This window comes from Agelaius phoeniceus, chromosome 2 (assembly GCF_051311805.1).
Source record: "Agelaius phoeniceus isolate bAgePho1 chromosome 2, bAgePho1.hap1, whole genome shotgun sequence".
NCBI classification, from domain to species: Eukaryota; Metazoa; Chordata; class Aves; order Passeriformes; family Icteridae; genus Agelaius; species Agelaius phoeniceus.
In genome coordinates this window covers 106,272,674-106,290,091 of record NC_135266.1, presented here as the reverse complement: position 1 = coordinate 106,290,091, position 17,418 = coordinate 106,272,674, and the positions used below count along the sequence as shown (strand labels likewise).

General features: G+C 52.2%; 1 long non-coding RNA gene across 1 annotated transcript; it reads right to left on the bottom strand.

The window, feature by feature from the left end:
- Positions 1–3,842: 3,842 nt before the first annotated feature.
- Positions 3,843–12,853, bottom strand: LOC143693406 (uncharacterized). The gene is made up of 4 exons (XR_013181055.1): positions 12,517–12,853; positions 9,371–9,459; positions 7,606–7,685; positions 3,843–6,916 (listed from the first exon to the last, which is right to left on the bottom strand). It is a non-coding gene; the product is annotated as an uncharacterized LOC143693406 (long non-coding RNA).
- Positions 12,854–17,418: the final 4,565 nt, after the last annotated feature.

Below are 17,418 nucleotides of genomic sequence, written 5' to 3'. Positions count from 1 at the left end.
GAGGAGCTGCCTGCATGAAACATCAAGGAGGTACAAAACTCTGCCAATATGGAACCCTTGGAGTGTAATGCCAATAGAACTCTTGCACTATGGTAACCAATGGTGACCCCAACATGATTCAGGAAAAAGGACTCGAATACTAAACTATAAGACCCTGTGGATTTGGGAAAAATGGACTCGAATACTAAACTATATGACCCTGCAGTGATTTGGAAAAAGGACTTAGGTATTGACCAGCCTGTGATCCTGTGGTGATTCAGGAAAGAAGACTTAAACATTAAGAAATGTAATCCCATGGTGATCTGGGTAGAGAACTGAAAGAGGAAAAGCAACAAAACTGAAAGAAGAAGGAGAGAATTTGCTAAAGCAACTGTAAGAACGGGAAAAAATAGTTCATTTATTTGGTATAATGTGTTTATTGATTGGTAAAATATATCAATTGCAGCTATTAATGTTTGCTAAATATGAGTATAAAAGATTTTGAAGATAAGTACTTTGTAAACTGAGAAAAGTTGCAAAACTGAACCAACACTCAGAAATATATATATGTCGGGGGATAGAACATAAGTAAATAAAGGTAGTATAGAAAGTAATCTTGCCCCCTAAAGAGTTGCAGCTGGGTTCATTATTAAAGAGCAGGAGCAGGCCTGATTTTAACAGGCCACAGCTGTAGGCAATAAGAAGAGTGTTATAAAAGAGTGGATTGGTTGGTTGAGGGGAACCAGAGTCAGTTGGCTGCTGTGAGGACAAGGAAGAGTCAGAGCCTAGAGGAGCTGCCTACAAGAAACATCAAGGAAGTACAAAACTCTGCCAATATGGAACCCTTGTAATATAATGCCAATAGAACTCTTGCATTACAATGACAACAGGTCACGGCAGTGCTACAGGCTGGGGCAGAATGGCTGCAAAGCTGCCCTGGGGGTGCTGGTCAGCAGTGACTGAACATGAGCCAGCAGTGCCCAGGTGGCCAAGAAAGCCAGTGGCACCTGGCCTGGATCAGCAGTGGTGTGGCAGCAGGACCAGGGCAGGGATTGTGCTCCTGTGCTAAGGTCACACCTCAATCCTGTGCTCAGTTTGGGCTCGTCACTGCAAGAAGGACATTGAGGGGCTGGAGTGTGTCCAGGGAAGGGCAATGGAGCTGGGGAAGGGTCTGGAGCACAAGTGTGATGAGGGGGAGCTGAGGGTGTTTGATCTGAAGGAGGCTCAGGGGGGGACATCATCACTCTCTACAACTGCCTGAAAGGAGCGTGCAGCCTGGTGGGGTCAGGCTCCTCTCCCAGGTAATAAGTGATGGGACAAGAGAAGATGGCCTGAGGCTGCGCAAGGGAAAGTCTGGATTGTACATCAGGGAAAATTTCTTTTTGAAAGGCATCAGAACAGACTGCCCAGGGAATTGGTGGAGTCACTATCTCTGGAGGTATTTAAAAGTTGTATATATGTGGCACTGAGGGTCATGATTTAGTGATGTGCTTGGCAATGTTGGGTTAATGGTTGGACTAGATGATCTCAAAGGTCTTTTCCATCTGAAATGATTCTGTGGTTCTGATTTTAAACCTTTAAACTGAGTGCCTGGCTGTGTCTGTGGATGCAGTTTGGCTCTTTTGCAGCTGCTCTACAACCAATTCCCACACAGGAAGGGTGGAGTGTGATACTGGAGCTGGGCATTGCCTGGAGCAGGGGCTCTCCCTCTGCCCAGCAGTGTAAATTCCCAGGACCAGCCCTGCCATGGCCTGTGAAACACACCAACTCAACCATTTCTCAGACCACAGTGTGAATCAGCTCAGGGAACTGATTTGGGTGAAAATAAACCAGCAAAACACAGTACACAGGGACCTGTGCCTGCCCACCTGCAAAAGCAGAGGAGGCTGTATAAGGAAAGGGATATGGAGAAACTTGGGAAGGCACAAAGCCAGTGAGAGCACTCTGACCCTCTGGTTACAATGTGCTTCAGTATGAATGAGGTTATGGTTCTTATTTCCTCAAAGGGTGGGCAAGGGTGTGAGCTGGCAGCACAAACCTCCTCAGCCTCCCTCATGCCAACCAGCTGCACCAACACACCCACACATCACTGTCCTGCCTGACCTTCATCCCTGCCCAGCTGTGGGTGCTCCTTTGTGAGCCAGTCAGAGCCAGCAAAGGCTGCAGCTGGGTTTGTGCCTCTTCAAGGATCAGCTCCCAGAAGGGTCTGGAAAAGTCCAGGGCTGGTTCAGGGGTTGCAGTGGAGAGCCAGAACACCCTGGTGCTGAGGGAGGGGAGATGGGGCAGTGGGGATGCCTTTGCTGGGCTCAGCTGGCTGGGAAAGCACTGCACCAGCACAAGGCAGCCCACTTCAAAAGGTGCTGCACCTGGAGGCTCCTGGTTTGTCCAGAGAGCAGAACTTCCAAGGAGTTCTGTCACTGCTGACTGAAGGCTTCTGGACTTGGACAAAAACTGGAGAATGGCCTGCTCCCATGAGACTGTCAGCATCCCACGTGCTCCACTCCTCCAGGGAAAGGCTGAGGCACTGCTGAGTAGGAAGAGCCAGCAGGTCTCAGGTAGTAGCCCTACTCTTGGAGTTTAAGGGCACTGTTTTGTAGCTGAGCACATCTGGGTTGTGCAGCTGCCTTTGTGGCTGGGCAGCTTTGGCAGCACAAACAGGAGGAAAAGCCAGAGTCCAGCACTTGCCTTTCTGTCCAGTTATGAGTGAGCCTTGGGTCTTCAAAGAGAAAGCACTGGAGCACACAAGGCACCATGACTAGCACAACTATTATGATGACTAAAATGTATAGACCCATTTTTAAAAGCTTTTTCACCCATGATGTTACTCTCCATCTATCAAACAGGCCATCTAACCAAGTTCCTTCATCAGCTCTAATCTTTGATACACCTTCCTTGAGCTGTTGTATGCTTTTGTGGATAGACTCTGAGTGATCAAATAGATTAATACAAAACATTCCTTCAAATCTTTGCATCCATGTCCATGTGCTAATAAGAGAAAATCAATTGCAGCCCTGTTTTGCCAAGTTGCATGTCTAATACTGCTGACACCTGTTAGCATATCACTCAGTGCAAGGGAGGTAGAATTGAACTCCTTACTCAGCCAATACCCTAGTCCACCTAATTGCTTTAGTGCCACTGCTGAGCTAAGAGTGGCACTAAAGCATCTAAAAAAGAGATGCTGGGAACCTTTTTCCAAAACTCCAAGGTTCAAAAATCATCTTTGTAGTCTGGCTTATATTGATTGATAGGTCTTTTACCTCTGTTTCATAGACATTTTACCACTGGGTGTTAGCAAAGTTTCCTGATGCTACATGGTCCACCTATGATGTGTGCTGGGATAGCAGGCCAAACTCTATCTCCACAAATGAAAAACATTGAAAAGAGATATCATTACATGCAGACTGAGCTAAAGAAGTATGAATACGCCAAAAGGTCTGATTTTATATGTAGCGTGATAAGGAGAAATATCTTTAACTAAAGCTTCATTTTTCCCTGTATAATCAAATATGGCACAAGAGGCCATTTTTACAGAGCCAAAGATCTCCAATTCTTGAGGTTCCAGAGATGCCTTGGGAAGGTGAGGAACCCACCAATCCCACACATCTACTGAGAACCAAAGATCTCATATGGATGATCCTGTTAATGTACCTTGCATGGCTTTATCAATTTCTTTTGGAATTGGCCAAGCATCCACTGGCCCACCAACCACTCTCTACAACTTCCTGAATGGTGTTTGTAGTGAGGTGGAGGTTGGTCCCTTTCACCAGGCAGCTACTGGCAGAACCAGAGAACACAGTCTCAAGCTGCATCAAGGCAAATATAGGTTGGCTATTAGGAAAACGTTTTTCACAGAAATAGTGATAAAGTACTGGAATGGCCTGGCAAAGGAGGTGGTGGAGTCACCATCCCTGGAGGTGTTTAAGAAAAGACTGGATGTGGCACTCAGTGCTGTGGTTTAGTTGAGGTGTTTGGGCATGGGTTGGACTCGATGATTTTTAAGGTCTCTTCCAACCCAGTGGTTCTGTGAATCTGCCAGGCCTCCCCATACTTACATTTGGACCACTGCCCACCATACCATAGGGGCTTCACCCTCTTGGCCTATTTGATGGCAGCACATGTCTCACAGTCATGGATAACCTGAGAAACACTGTCCATGGTTAAATCCACCCCTCACTCTCATGCCTGCTTATAGGTGGCATTCCTGTCCTGATGGCCTGAGGCATCATGGGCCCATCGAGCTAGGAACAACTCCCCCTTATGTTGCCAATCTAAGTCTTTCTTTGACACCCCTATCTTTGCAGCCTGGTTGACCTGCTTATTGTTTCAGTGAACTTGGGGACATGGGCAACTACATGGCAAACTTTCACAGGTAGCTTCTCCACCCGAGTGGCAATGTCTTTGTACAGATTATGGAGGCCTTCATATGGCAGGGACTGGGTGCTGGTGGTGATCTCAACCTCTGAATCCTCTGTGGGTTGTAAGGGCCCTCGTTTCTTACGCTTATTATCTGGGTGCTTTGATGTCATCTTAGACTTCCTTGATTCTACAGGGGCAACTGCTACTGGCTGTGACTGCCCTTGCAGCTCAGCTGGAACCTGGATGGTTGTAACATCTGTGGGCTCAGCAGCTGCACCATCAGGCTCCCCCTCTTCCAGGCAGGGGGGGAAGAGTTTTCCACCAGCTGGGGAGATGTACTCCTTCAGCATCTAGCCCATCTCATGGATTTCCTCTGCCAGAACTCCCACCCAACCTGGGTGGCTTATTTCTGAGGTGGGCTGCCGAGCAGTGTCAGGCTCTAGGACAGCCTCCCTAGTCTCTGGGACAAGGTCAGGCTGTGTGGCAGCATCCCTAGTTTCTGGGGCAACATCCCTGTTCTCTGGGGCAGGTATCAGGGTGGTTATCCAGGTCAATCTTGCCTTAGAATAACTCACAGAATGCCAACAGATCAAAAATCCACTTCCAGTGTTGCTCCCCATTGGGACAGCAGCTCTCTTCCCCATATTGTGATGGGTTTCTCCACAATGAAGGGACAAATAGTTGCTGTCTTCCCTTCAGATCCTTTAAATGCAATCATGCATCTACTTTGTAGACATACAGTGGCTCTCCTGATACTTGTGAGAGGGTCTGAAGGTGTCACTAAAGTGCAGTTCTTCATCCAGAACATATAAATCACTGTAACATCTGCACCGGCGTCCAGAAGACCTGTAATTATGATTGTTTTGTTGTTGTGCATTAAACTGCAGGTCAATTTTGGTCAGTTGCAATCTATATGTTGTACCCAAAAGATGTTTGGTGCTAAACTTGAGCTCTCAGGTGGTATCTGTTGGCATTCTGTGAGTTACTCTACTATTCTGCCTGGCAAAGCAATAGCTGTGGCTGTTGGAGTTTTTGCTGGAATGACAAGCAGGGGGACCCCATGCTTGTACTAGAACTGTTAATTCTTCATTGCAATTCACTGAAACAATAGATGAGAAAACTACCAGTCCCAAAATGTGGTTTCTTTCTTTGCCTGTAATCAGAAAATCCTGTCTCTTTTGTGATGTTCCTGTCACACCTGTGGATACCACAGCATGGCAATCATGTAGAAAGTAATTTGGAAGTTGCCAGTTCACATTGTGCCCCTGGGGACAGCAGTTTGGGGTCACTTGGCAGGTGGTTGACAATCTGGTGAATAGGATTTGGCCTGAGCAATTCACACATCTGGCCCCTTGAAAGCTCCCTGGCTGCTGGAATGCCACTATGGCGAGGTGGGTTTGTGCCTCCTGCTGGCTCTGGAAAATTCTTTCTGTCCAGGCTTTCCACATCGATGGCATAATCTTTTGGAAGTCTCATTTTGCAAGGCCTTATTGTTCTGCTGAAATGTCAAGGTGAGGGCATTGAGGGTTTTTGCAAGTTTCTCAGCCCTCACTTCTGTCTGATTTGTAAAAGCTTTTCCAAGTCTCTCTCCCAGAGTACTTGCTAGAATGGTCACTATGTGCTGAGGGCTGCCATTTTTACTGCAAGCCCCTATCATTTGGGGCAAGGCAGGTTTGGGATCGGTCAAGCTTCAGATAACCTTTTTGCATCCTTCACTGGTGTTTGCATAAGCAAAGTTGTGAAGCCGAAGGGATGAGCCACATCATCTTCACACTGTCTCTCTAGAGCTTGTGTCAATAAATGCTGAATAGGGCTCTACTGGCCCCTGTCTTATTTCTGTGAAAGTCCCTCCTGGATTCCCCACCATTTGAGTCAGCAGCAGGGCTTTGCAAGCAGTGTTTTTGATATCATTACTCTAGGCAGGTAAGCTGCTTGATCTTCAGACCTGTCACGTGGAGGGTCTCCTGCTCAATCTGCCAGTGTCAATCCAGCATAAATTTCAAGTAATCTATTCAAGAATTTCTCCACTTCAGGTCCCATAAGATGCATTGTGATTCTGTCAATATTATGGAGGAGATAGAGTGACAGCCATAGGGTGTTAAACCTACCTTACAATATATTCCTTTCAGCAATTGCTTGAATATGGTGAGCCTAATCCATTTTCCCTTACCACTTGTGTCAAATCTTTAATATCATCATAATTCAATGGTTCCCATCTTGGATTAGCATCTTCTCTAACCGCCTTGGCTAAGAGCAGTTCTTTAGCTAGATCAAAATCTTTTTCTTTTATTGCTTTGTGTCTTACTGCTGCCCAGTCCATTATGGAGAATTGTTGAGCCTTTTTTGGAGGATCTCCTGACTTGGGCAGAGGTGTTCTGAATCGGGGGAAGATAGGACTCTTTCCCAATTTGAGTCTGCTGGGCTTGAGACTGATGAATCTGATTCTTCCTCAGAAACAAAACAATCATCGTCTCCCCCTCTGTCCATAGCAGTCCAGTGGTTGCCTTCTTCAATATCAGTCACTTTGTCCTGGCCTCTCTCCTGTCCACGAGTCTCTGCAGTGAATTGTACCTGCAGTGCTCTGCAACATAAAGCAGAATTCCCAGTCATACGGGAGCCACTGGGCACACTGCCTCCCCTGAGGTGGCACTCATGGCCAGGAGGGCACTGTAATGCATCCCCAGGGAGAAGGGACATGGGGAAGGATGGGCTCCAGAGCTGAGATCCCAGTGGTCAGCCTTGGCAATTAACTCTGACCGACTTTCATTCCTCTCCTTGGGAGCCCAATCTAAATCCCAGTCTTGCCTTCAACATCAGCACAAACGGAGAGTTCCATCTCTGGAGGGGGTATATGAGGTGGGATATGGTGTCTTCCCTTGAGGAAAGGCTGAGCAAGAGTATGAGATACTTCCCATTTCCCCTCCCAGGATTTCTGCTCAGGTAAAGGTTTTTCCACCAGGATTTGAAGAACTTTTCCAGCTAGGAAAACTGCTTCAGGCAGCATCACCAGAGCAGCCACTGGCACCCTGCCCTTCACACCCAGGACCTCCTTTGCTCTGAACCCAGACTCTGGCAAGGATTTCCATCTGGAAGTTTCCCCTTCCACAGGCTGCTGCAGGAAAGCTGCTGGCACCTCACAAAGATGCTGATGTGGGGTGAGGGGGTCACTTTGTGGAGAGGGAAGCTGCAGACAGCAGACCAGCCTCTCTCAGAGGTCAGGGGCACCGAGCAGGGGCAGTTGCTTTCCCCAGCACCAGCGGAGGGTCTTACTCTGCAGGAAACCATGGATGAAGGAGATCCTCTCTGGCAGCGGCTGCTCCAGCACAGACTCCCCCTCCTTGCTCCCGTGGCTGGAAGAGTGCAAGGTGTGCATTAACTCCTTCTGGAGGGATTAGACCAACGCTGAGGTTTGTGCAGCAGGATTTGCTGAGCCAGGGCTGCCTCTGGGGCGCTGCTTTGCCTTCTGCCCCCACACCAGGGCCAGCAGAGCCAGGACCAACCACATGGAGCGGAATCTCCTGGAATCCCCCAGCTGGAGCCAGGCAGCAAACACCCCCCTGGCACTGCTTCCTATTCTGCCTGCCAGCCCCAGCATCCAGCACAGCACAGGGAGCTCGTGGTGGCCCCACTGGCCGGGAAGCACCACAGGGGCCAGTCCGTGCATGCAGCCTCAGGCTTTTCTTGCTGGATTTTGGGAAGGCTGAAGCTTCCTCTTGCACTTATTTGTGACTACACTCTTCCTGAGCAGCCACCAGTTCATGGAATATCCTGAGTTGGAGGAGACCCACAAAGGTTATTAAACCCAAGAGATGCTCAGAAATGGCACGCCCAAAACCCACACCAATCATGCTTGACCAGCACTGCTTCAGTACTGTCTCTTACTCCCAAGGTGCCAAAAACAGGAACCTGGCCTGAGACAGGAGCTGCCACGAGGATTTGCTCCTCCTCATAGACTTCCCCTTGTGCCACCAGGAGCTCTCAGATCAGCCAGCTGCTGTGGCAGCTGCCCTGCTGCCACCCCACTTTATCAAGCAATGGCCAGGCCTCTTTAGAGAGCATGTGCCACCAGGATCCCTACTAATCCCAGCTGGAGCACAGACCCAGGAGATTAACCAGGTCTGACTAAATATATCTGTGGTGCAGGCAGCTCCTTCCTCCCCACCCACTGCAGGCAGATCCCTGCTCCAGGCAGGCTCTCCTTACCCTGTGCAGGAGGTAATTACAGCAGACAGGCTCCCAGTGAGCCTCCCACCGCAGGGGTTTGAAAACAATGCATGGCAGCCTCACGCCCTCTCAATTTGTTTTTGTCAGCTCCTTAGCCACCAGGCTTTGTCCCACCTCTGATGTCCATTATGGCCTGCCGATTTTAGTTGCCCCTTGCTCCCAGGGAACAAATACAATTCCTGAAGGAGTCATTCCTCCCACCCCTGCCCAGCCACCTCAGGTCCCAGGGCAGAGCACACAGGCTCCATCCTGACCCCACTACACTCAGCAGCAGCCTGACATCCCCAGGCTGCAGCACCTCATGAGGCAGAAACTGCCATTCCTTACACTGCTTTCCAGATACAAGGCTTCCTCAGGATCCCAAGGCTGCCACTCAGGACTAAACTTGCTGGGTGTTCCCTCACCAGAGCAGCATCAAGAGAAATGGATAATCACCTATGCAGCTGCAGGAACCCTTGTGCCACTGGCAGCAGCACTCAGGTCTTTTCTACAATGCCAGGAGTGAACCCAGATGTTAAGTGCCAGATGTGAAAACAAGTCTCAAACGACAGGAACTCTGACCAAAACATTCCCTGGGCAGCTCTGAGGGACCCAACAGCTCTGCAGGCAGACCTCAGCTGTGCAGTGCCATAGAGGAGATGCAGATCTCAGTATCTCATAGGCCAGAGGAGGAATAAATACCCCAAGACCCCCACTCCCACCCTGCCCAAGACAGGAGCCTCTTAGCTCCTGGGGGCTGAGGCCTTGGCTCCAGGGACAGCACAGACCCAGCTGTGTGGTCTGAAATGTGTACACAGCTCCCCATACTCACATTTTGTGGATAATTCTGATGAAGACACTACAGTCCTGGAGCTGGGACAGATCATTGAGGGGATCAGGACAAACCTTTGTGCTGTTCACCTAGAAATGGGGTGGGACAGTCAGAAGGCAGAAACCAAGACAACACTGTGCTGTGCCACTCACCACCTCCAGTCCTGGCAGGGGACAGCAAGACTGGTCTAGGGGTGAAAGTAAATCCACCCCTTTAAACCACCCCTTCCCAGGGAACAGATGAACATGATCCCCACAGCTCCACATCTGTGAGTCTGGCATGGGTCCCATTTATCACACTGCTGGAGCCCCTCTTCTCTGGAGAGGCTGAGACACCTGGGGGTGTTCAGCCTGGAGAAAAGAAGGCTCCAGGGAGACCTTAGAGCCCCTGCCAGTGCCTAAAGGGGGTTCAAAAGAGCAGGAAAGGGACTTTGGACAAAGGCCTGGAGTGACAGGACAAGAGGAAATGGCTTCCCACTAGCAGAGAGCAGGGTTAGATGGGATATTGGGAAGAAATTCTTCCCTGTGAGGGTTGCCCACAGAAGCCATGGCTGCCCTGTCCCTTGAAGTGTTCAAAGCTAGGCTGGATGTGGCTTGGAGCAAGCTGGTACAGTGGGAGGTCTCCCTGTCCATAGCAGAGCACTCCAGTTGAATGAGCTTAAAAGTCCCTTCTAACCCAAACCATTCTATGAGTTTTCACTCGGGCACAGCAGTGCTTTGTGAGACAGAACCAATAACCCCTTTGCAGTACAGCTGCTGCCTGCTTCAGGCTCAGCTCCATCTCCCAGGCAGCTTCCATGACGAGCCCAAGCCATTCCAGCATTTCTGGTTGCTCAACAGGAAGGGTGAGCAAGGCTTCTCCTGCAAACACCCACCTGCCCAGGAACAGTAGGAACTTGGCTACCCTAGGACCTGCCCCAGCCACAATCCCTCCTGTGACAAGCCCCAGCATTGAGCCTCGAAGCTGCCAGTGCTGGCAGCAGCACCCATGCAGTGGGTGAGCTCTGGCACAGGAGGGGGAACTTTCCTAATCAAGGAGAGCAGCAACTCTTGCGCCCTGAAGAGACATCATGGCCAGACTATCAGGTCCCTGCCCACACCTAAAAACAACAAAAAAGATAAAGTACAGTAACTATGTTACTAAATGCCTTAGGCCCAGCACCAGGCATTTGTGCCCATCAAGGAAGGATGTGTCCCTGCATCTGGCCAGCTGTGCAGGAGCAGCCAGCATCCTCCTGCTTCCCCACAGGCTCAGAGTGGGGAGCAATGATAAGCAGCAGCCAGCTCCACTCCCACAGATTAGAATCCTGACAAGGGGTCACTGGAAAACTGCTGCTCAGGCTCCTCATTCTCCTGCTGTGCCTTCCTCCCTCCCTCACCTCCAAATGTCACTAACATTTCTTGCCCAGCAAGGCAGTGGCCAAGCCGTTGAAGCTCTGCCAACTCCCCTTCCACTGCTGTAGTGAAAGAACCACCTGCTGGGGGCACAGGGAGCCCACAGCTGCACTGGGTGGGAGCAGGGATGAGCTGCCCTGACGGGATCTGGGATCACTGCCAGGTCCCCTTCACAGCGACCTTTGCCTCCACGCTGGCTGCCCCCGGTGCCACCCTGGCAGTCTTCCAGAGGAGGGGACCGCTGGGAGCCAAAAAGTCACCCAGATATGAAGAGGGCTCCTCAGCCGGTATTGCACTTGGATCCTGGGTGAAAACCGTGTCCCACCAGCGTCGAGCTGGGTTTTACCAGAACCAGTCTGCGAACACACTGGCGCCTGGTGTGAGATCTGGACGGGCAGGCAGGGCTACCCGCTGCTGCCGCGGTCCCAGCCTGGCCTGTCACTGGTGACACGGGCCACCCTGAGCGCCTGAGACAACTCCATGGCCCTCCGTGAGGACGTGCCATTCGTGATGGCAGGCGGGAAGCGGTCGGGAGCCCGCCAGCGGCCGTGAGCGCCTTCCAGCTGCATCCCCGCCGAGAGCAGCAGCAGGGGGGCGGCGGGGACCGGGGAACGAGCTCCGGAGGTGGCGGCACTGTCCTTCCCCTCCTTCCCTGCGCCGCTCCGGTCACAACACGGCGTTACGCAAGCCCGCGCTCCGGAGCTCCCGACGGGCCAACGCGCCGGGGGACGCAAAGCCCGTGGGCCCCGGGCTGTTCTGGGCCAGGGTCCGGCTGCGGGAAGCACCCGGGCGGGGTGAGCGAGCCACGGCAGCCCCCGGCACGGACGGGCCCGCAGCAGGCGCGGGGCAGTGGGGGAGAGCAGCCACCGACCCGAGCGCTGGGTGTTGGCGAGCCCAGGGAGCCGTACGCCGCGGCGAGGCGGCGGAGCTGGGGTTAGCCCGCCATGAGCGCGGCAAGCCGGGAAGGGCCGGGGAGCCAGCGGCCACGCACAAAAGAAAAGTTGTTGAGCTTCTCTTCGGCGGGGCTGGCAGGCGGCGGTTCCCCTTCCTGGCCCTGCGCCACCCCACGTCACCGCGGCGGGGCCGCGCTCGTTAAAGGCGCACGGCACAGAAACCTCCGGCACCTCGCCACGGCGGGGGGGAGGGAATCGTCCGAGCCTGGACGCGCTCACTGCCGTCACCCTGCCCAGGCCGAGTGACACAATAATGCCAGTGGGGCCTGCACAGACCCGTTCCCAGCCCCAGCGCAGCTCTGGGAAGCCGGGACTCGGCAGAGAACGGCCCCCGATGCTCCATCTCTCTCTAACCTGACTGGAGTCACATCCAGCTGACCCCTGAAAATCTACCCCCTATACGCACACACCCCACGGCCACAGGTTGAACGAGAACCGGACCCTTCGGGTCACCAGCTAGATCAGGGAGGAGTCGGGCGGGGAAGGGACGCTCACCCCTCGCTGCTGTTCCGGAGACTCTCGGAAGTCATCTCCGCAGCGCCTGGGCTGCCTGAGGAGGCTCAGGGCCGCAGGATGGGGCTGCCCCGAGCACGGCACAGGAAGGGCACAAGGAGAAGGTTCTTTCAAACCGGCGCTAGGGATAGCAAAGGAACTCGCAAGGAACGCGGCCGCCAAATGCCGCTGGCGAATGCTCCGACTCTGCCAAGCCCCGGGAAAAGAAGAACCACACGCCCGCCCTTAGGGAAGGGGATCCGCCGAGGGAACCAGCGGGGCCGCCTCGTGTCAGCTTTACCCGTACCGTGTCCGGGGAATCGTGTCCGTCTTCATCTCCTGCTTGGTTGCCGAGGCTCCAGCTCTAGCCGGGCTCCGGTCCTGGGCCGGGCCGCTGTTATTCGAAGGCCGCGCCAGCCCGGCCCTCCCGCGGCCCATTGGGCACCGGCGGAGCGGGGGAGGAGCGGGGGCGGGACCCGGCACACAGGGCGGACTGCAGGGGGCAGCGCTGCCTGCCACCGGGACACACTGAGCATCCAGTTCCCAGAGCACCGGACCTAACGAGTATGTCTCAAACACAGATAATCCTGGCTTTTGAGTCTAGCCAGGGCTGCTGGTAATAAACAACTGTGGGGCGGCATTGGAAAAACATCCTTGTTGTAGTTCCTGCACTGTGAGCGTAGAATGAGATTAAGACCAAGTGTGTAATTTACTAATAAAACTTTCTGATTATTTGGAAACCCTCTGACTTTGTACATTCCTTTTGACCATGAGCATTTATGAATCTTAGCTGCTTCCTTCCCCTTAGCTGGGTCATCATACCTTCTCTGTCCCCTTGTCCTCTTGGCCCTATGGGACATGATCAAAGAGGTGACAAGGGACAGACAGATGTGTGTACTCCCCTCACCAGGGCATGGCTCCCCCATCACGTCCATGCTGTGTCTGGAGAGAACAGCGGAGATAAGCACTGGATGAACGTGGCTTTATCTACTGTGGCAAAAATAATAGTAATTTAAAAAAAAAAACCAACCAACCAACCAAAAACAAACAACCAAAATAAAGGTCTAAACATGTAAAAAGGAGAAGGGATGGTGTTGGAGCAACTAGGCCCCATGCAGAGCATCACATCTGCCTGGCTCCAGCCCACCCATCCTGGTGACCTGGCTTATGGTGCTGACCCACACCGGGGCCTCCTTGCACCGGCTGTTCCCTTTGTGCTTGTCCCTGTGCCAGGCAGCATCCAGCTGACACAGCCTCTTCCCCACGCACACCCACCCACCCACCCACGAGGAGGAGAAAGCCTCAAGCAATGCAGGTGGGCTCAATGTGCCAATGATGGGCGCCTTGGCATTTAGTAGGAAACAGGGTATCTGTCCAAGTTCTGTGGCAGCAGCATGGGGAGGGAAGGGATATAAAGAGAGAAAAAATGGGGAAAAAACCAAAAACAACACAAAGTGCTGAAGCAGCAGTGGTGGGGGCAGGTTCAGGGGATGCCAAACTGTACAACCAGTTCTTCTTTGGCGTCGACACGGATCTGTGAGAGCGCACTGAAGGCATAGGCAGCTATCCGGGACACCTGCAGGCACGAAGACATGGCTGTGTCACTGGTGGCTACTGAAACCCCCAGTTATCCCAAAGAAACTGTTGCAGGAGGTCAGCCTCCAGCCCTAACGAGTCCCTAAGCTTGTCCTGGGCTTTGCCCTCACCTCTAACAAGGCCTTAAACCTGACCTAGGCTTTGCCCTCAGCTCTAACAAGTTGTGTTAGGGCTCTGGGCAAGCCAGGAGGGCATTACTACTCCTCCAGGACGAGGATGTGTCTCTGGGGAGCATGGCAAGGGCTCAGCCCAGCCCTGCTCACCTGCTGCAGGTCTGCAAAGGGGACAGGGTCGCTGGCGAGCACTTGGTGCAGCTGGTTAGTCAGGGATGGCAGCAGTGGGAGCTTCTTCCAGTGCGTCAGGTTGTTGCTGAGCATGGCCAGGCGTGTGCTGTGAGGAGAGAGCAACCAACATCAGTGCCATGCCAAGACATGGGGACATCCAGAAGATGGGTGCTGTACCCCCAGGGGGAGAAAGGGAGAGCAGTGGTGCTGCACTCCCAGCACCCAGCCCTCTTCACTCCCTGCAGCAGGAGGATGAGGGAGCTTCCAGCTCTCCCACACAGGCACCTGTCAAGCAGAAGCAGTCACATCCAGCCCCCCACCATCTGTCCCAAGGGCTGGGTGAACACAGGAGCCCTTTGTCCTGGGCTCTGCTGCCTGCACTGCCATCAGCCTTCCTCTTGGGGCCTTTCTGGGTCCCTGCGACCCCAAGATTGTTAAAAGTCTCTTTTCCCAGCCCGGGCACTCGAAGAATGAGTCGAAGCTCTTCATTTCTCGGTCTCAAGGTTGTTTATTGCGTCTTATCTATAAAAAATTTTCTCCTGTCCTGCCAAGGTCTGCTCAGCTGGACAGTTCCAGGCACTCTGCCTGCCCCTGGGGCCCTGTTATGTCTTTATACTAAAAACTACATGTACAATGTTCACAATTACTTTCCAATACCTATCACCTATGTTAGACAGTGAGCTTCTACTCTAGACCAATCTGTAAGTGCTACCATCACAGCAGAAGATGGAGGCCAAGAAGAAGAAGGAGAAAGGCTGGACACGCCCATATTCCTCCATTTTGCCTTCTGAACCCCCATACTAAAAACCCTAAAATCTACTTTTCCACCCCATAATAACTTCACTAATATTCTACTTAAACTGTTGTGGCTTGCTGATCTTCATATAAGGTTGGTAATTTGCTCCATGGGTCATAATCAAAACCACAGGTGTTTTGGGCTCCATGCCAGGGTCTCTGAGCCCCCTGGCAGGGGTCTTGGCCATCCTGGACAGCCAGAGGGATGTCCTGGGTTCCCACACCTTCCCTGAGCAGGCTGCACCCTGCTCTCTGAGATGAGGCAGCCCTTCTCCATGCCGAGTTCACTCCCCCAGGCCAAAACCCCTGGGACCTGCCCAGGGACACACACACAGCTGTGAAGGACTATGGGCACCCCAGGGGAGAAGTGCAGCTCCCACCTGCACTGCCTGGCTCTATCCATGTACTCATGCTGCTCTATGCCCTGGAATCTGCTACCAACATGTAGGGGGATAGACTATAAGAAAATAAAGATAGTGTAGAAAGTAATCTCACCCTGAAGGAGTTGCAGCTGGGCCAATTATCAAAGATGAGGAACAGGCCTGACTTTAACAGGCCACAGCTGTAACCAGTGAGAAGAAGAGTGCTATAAAAGAGTGGGGTGGCCTTGAGAAGGGAACTAGAGTCATTTGGTTGCTTTGTGAAGGAGAAAGAGTCAGTGCTCTGAGCAGCTGCCCATGAGAAACACCCAAGAAGGTATGGAACTTTTGTGATAGGAGACAACAGTATAGAACCCCTGCAAAGATGACAACACCAACACATCGATGATTTTGCTGCAGAGACACAAGACAGTGGCTCCCACCTGGAGGCTCATTGCTCCCCCTGAGTTCCCTCCCCATCTCAGAGCATCCTCTGACCAGGCAGACAAAGTCCAGCACCCCAAAACAAACATCTCAAGGCCAAACTCGCCCAGTGAATGCTGCCAGCTGGCCACAAGTGTGCCAGGCTGGACTGGCTGCTTGCCAGAAAGGAAATGCCAGGGACTGTTTGCCCACAGCTGCCCTGGGGCAGAGGGAGGCAGGCAGAGGCTGCAGGAAGCTGGGGGCTGGTCTGGGCTCTGGGGAGCTTGGCATGCAGCCACCTAGAGAAAAAAGGAACCACTGGGAGGACAATGTCCTTGGCAGATATCCTGAGAGCCCCTGTACCAGGCCCTGGGCTCAAAGAGGGCCTGGGCCCTTGCCCAGGGCCCTGCTGAGCCCCATTGTGTGCACCCCACAGCAAAGCAGTGCTCAGAGCTGCTGTGGCCCTGCATGCTGGACACACACCAGTGGCCACTAGCTCTGCAATGTCAGGCAGGGGAGCAGAGGGGCCTATGAGCATCCCAAAGCACTCCCAGCCAGGCTGGACACAGCCCTGTCCCCACATTGCCCCTGTGCATTTGAGGAAAAGCCTCCTCAGAAGGGGATGCAGTGCTGCTGCCCCTCCAGCCACCCTCTCCACATCCCCATGGACTCACTTTCCTACCCAAACCCTGGCCTCAGGTTATGCCAGGGAGGTTTAGGATGGCCCCAGCTCCCTCCTTTCCCCATAAGAGAGATGCTCCATCCCTTCATGATCTCAGTAACCTCCACTGGAGCTGCTCCAGGAGCTCCATGTCTCTCTTGCCCTGAGGAGCCCAGGACTGGACACAGCACTCCAGATGTGCCTCACCAGGGCTGAGCAGAGGGGCAGGATCACTCCCTGACCTGCTGGCCAAGCTCCTCCTAATGCATCCCAGGATCCCCACGGGCCTCCTTGGCCTCAAGGACACTGCTGGCTCAGGGATAGTCTGTTCTCCACCAGGACCCTCTGATCCTTCTCAGAGATGCTTCTCTCACCTGAGCCTTGCCTTGGTACTGAATCAACAAGGTTTACCTACAGACTTGTAGGTGGAGATGAATCCATCTTCTGAAAACTAGAATCAGGGATTTTTTGCTGCCCACTTACTCATAGGCTCACCTGCATACACAAGCAATGATACTGATTTTTTCCCCTCCTGAACCATAAAATAGATAAGCTCAAGCACCTACTCGTGCATTTGTAGAGGGGGTTTGGAACAGCTGGAGGATATGGAAGAAAATAATAAAAAATAATAAAAACACAAATAAAACCAACCTGTCCTATGACACCCAGTTATCACTACACATAGGCCATTTAATAAACCTACTCTGAACTTTGGCTTATTTCTCAGCCTTGAGTTTAAAATCAAACCTAAACCTTTCTTCACACTGGGCAGCCTTCAGCTCAGCTATAGAAGTTACTCAATTTTCACTTCAAGAGCTAAAAGCACATAGACTTTTAACTTTTGTCTGTATCTTCCACTCATCCCATCCTCCCCCAGATTTTTTCATTGCAACTCAGCAACTTTCAGCTACTCACATACAGCCCTGCAGTATTTTTGGCAGAGACAAAGACTTCTTGTCATGGTAGACTGATATAAGTTTAAAAAATACAAAGGCTGTTCTGATTTATTATGTATAATTACTACTTGCATTTCAGAATTAAAACCCTTTATCAGTCTGATCCAACTTTATAAAGAAATCATAACAAGGCAG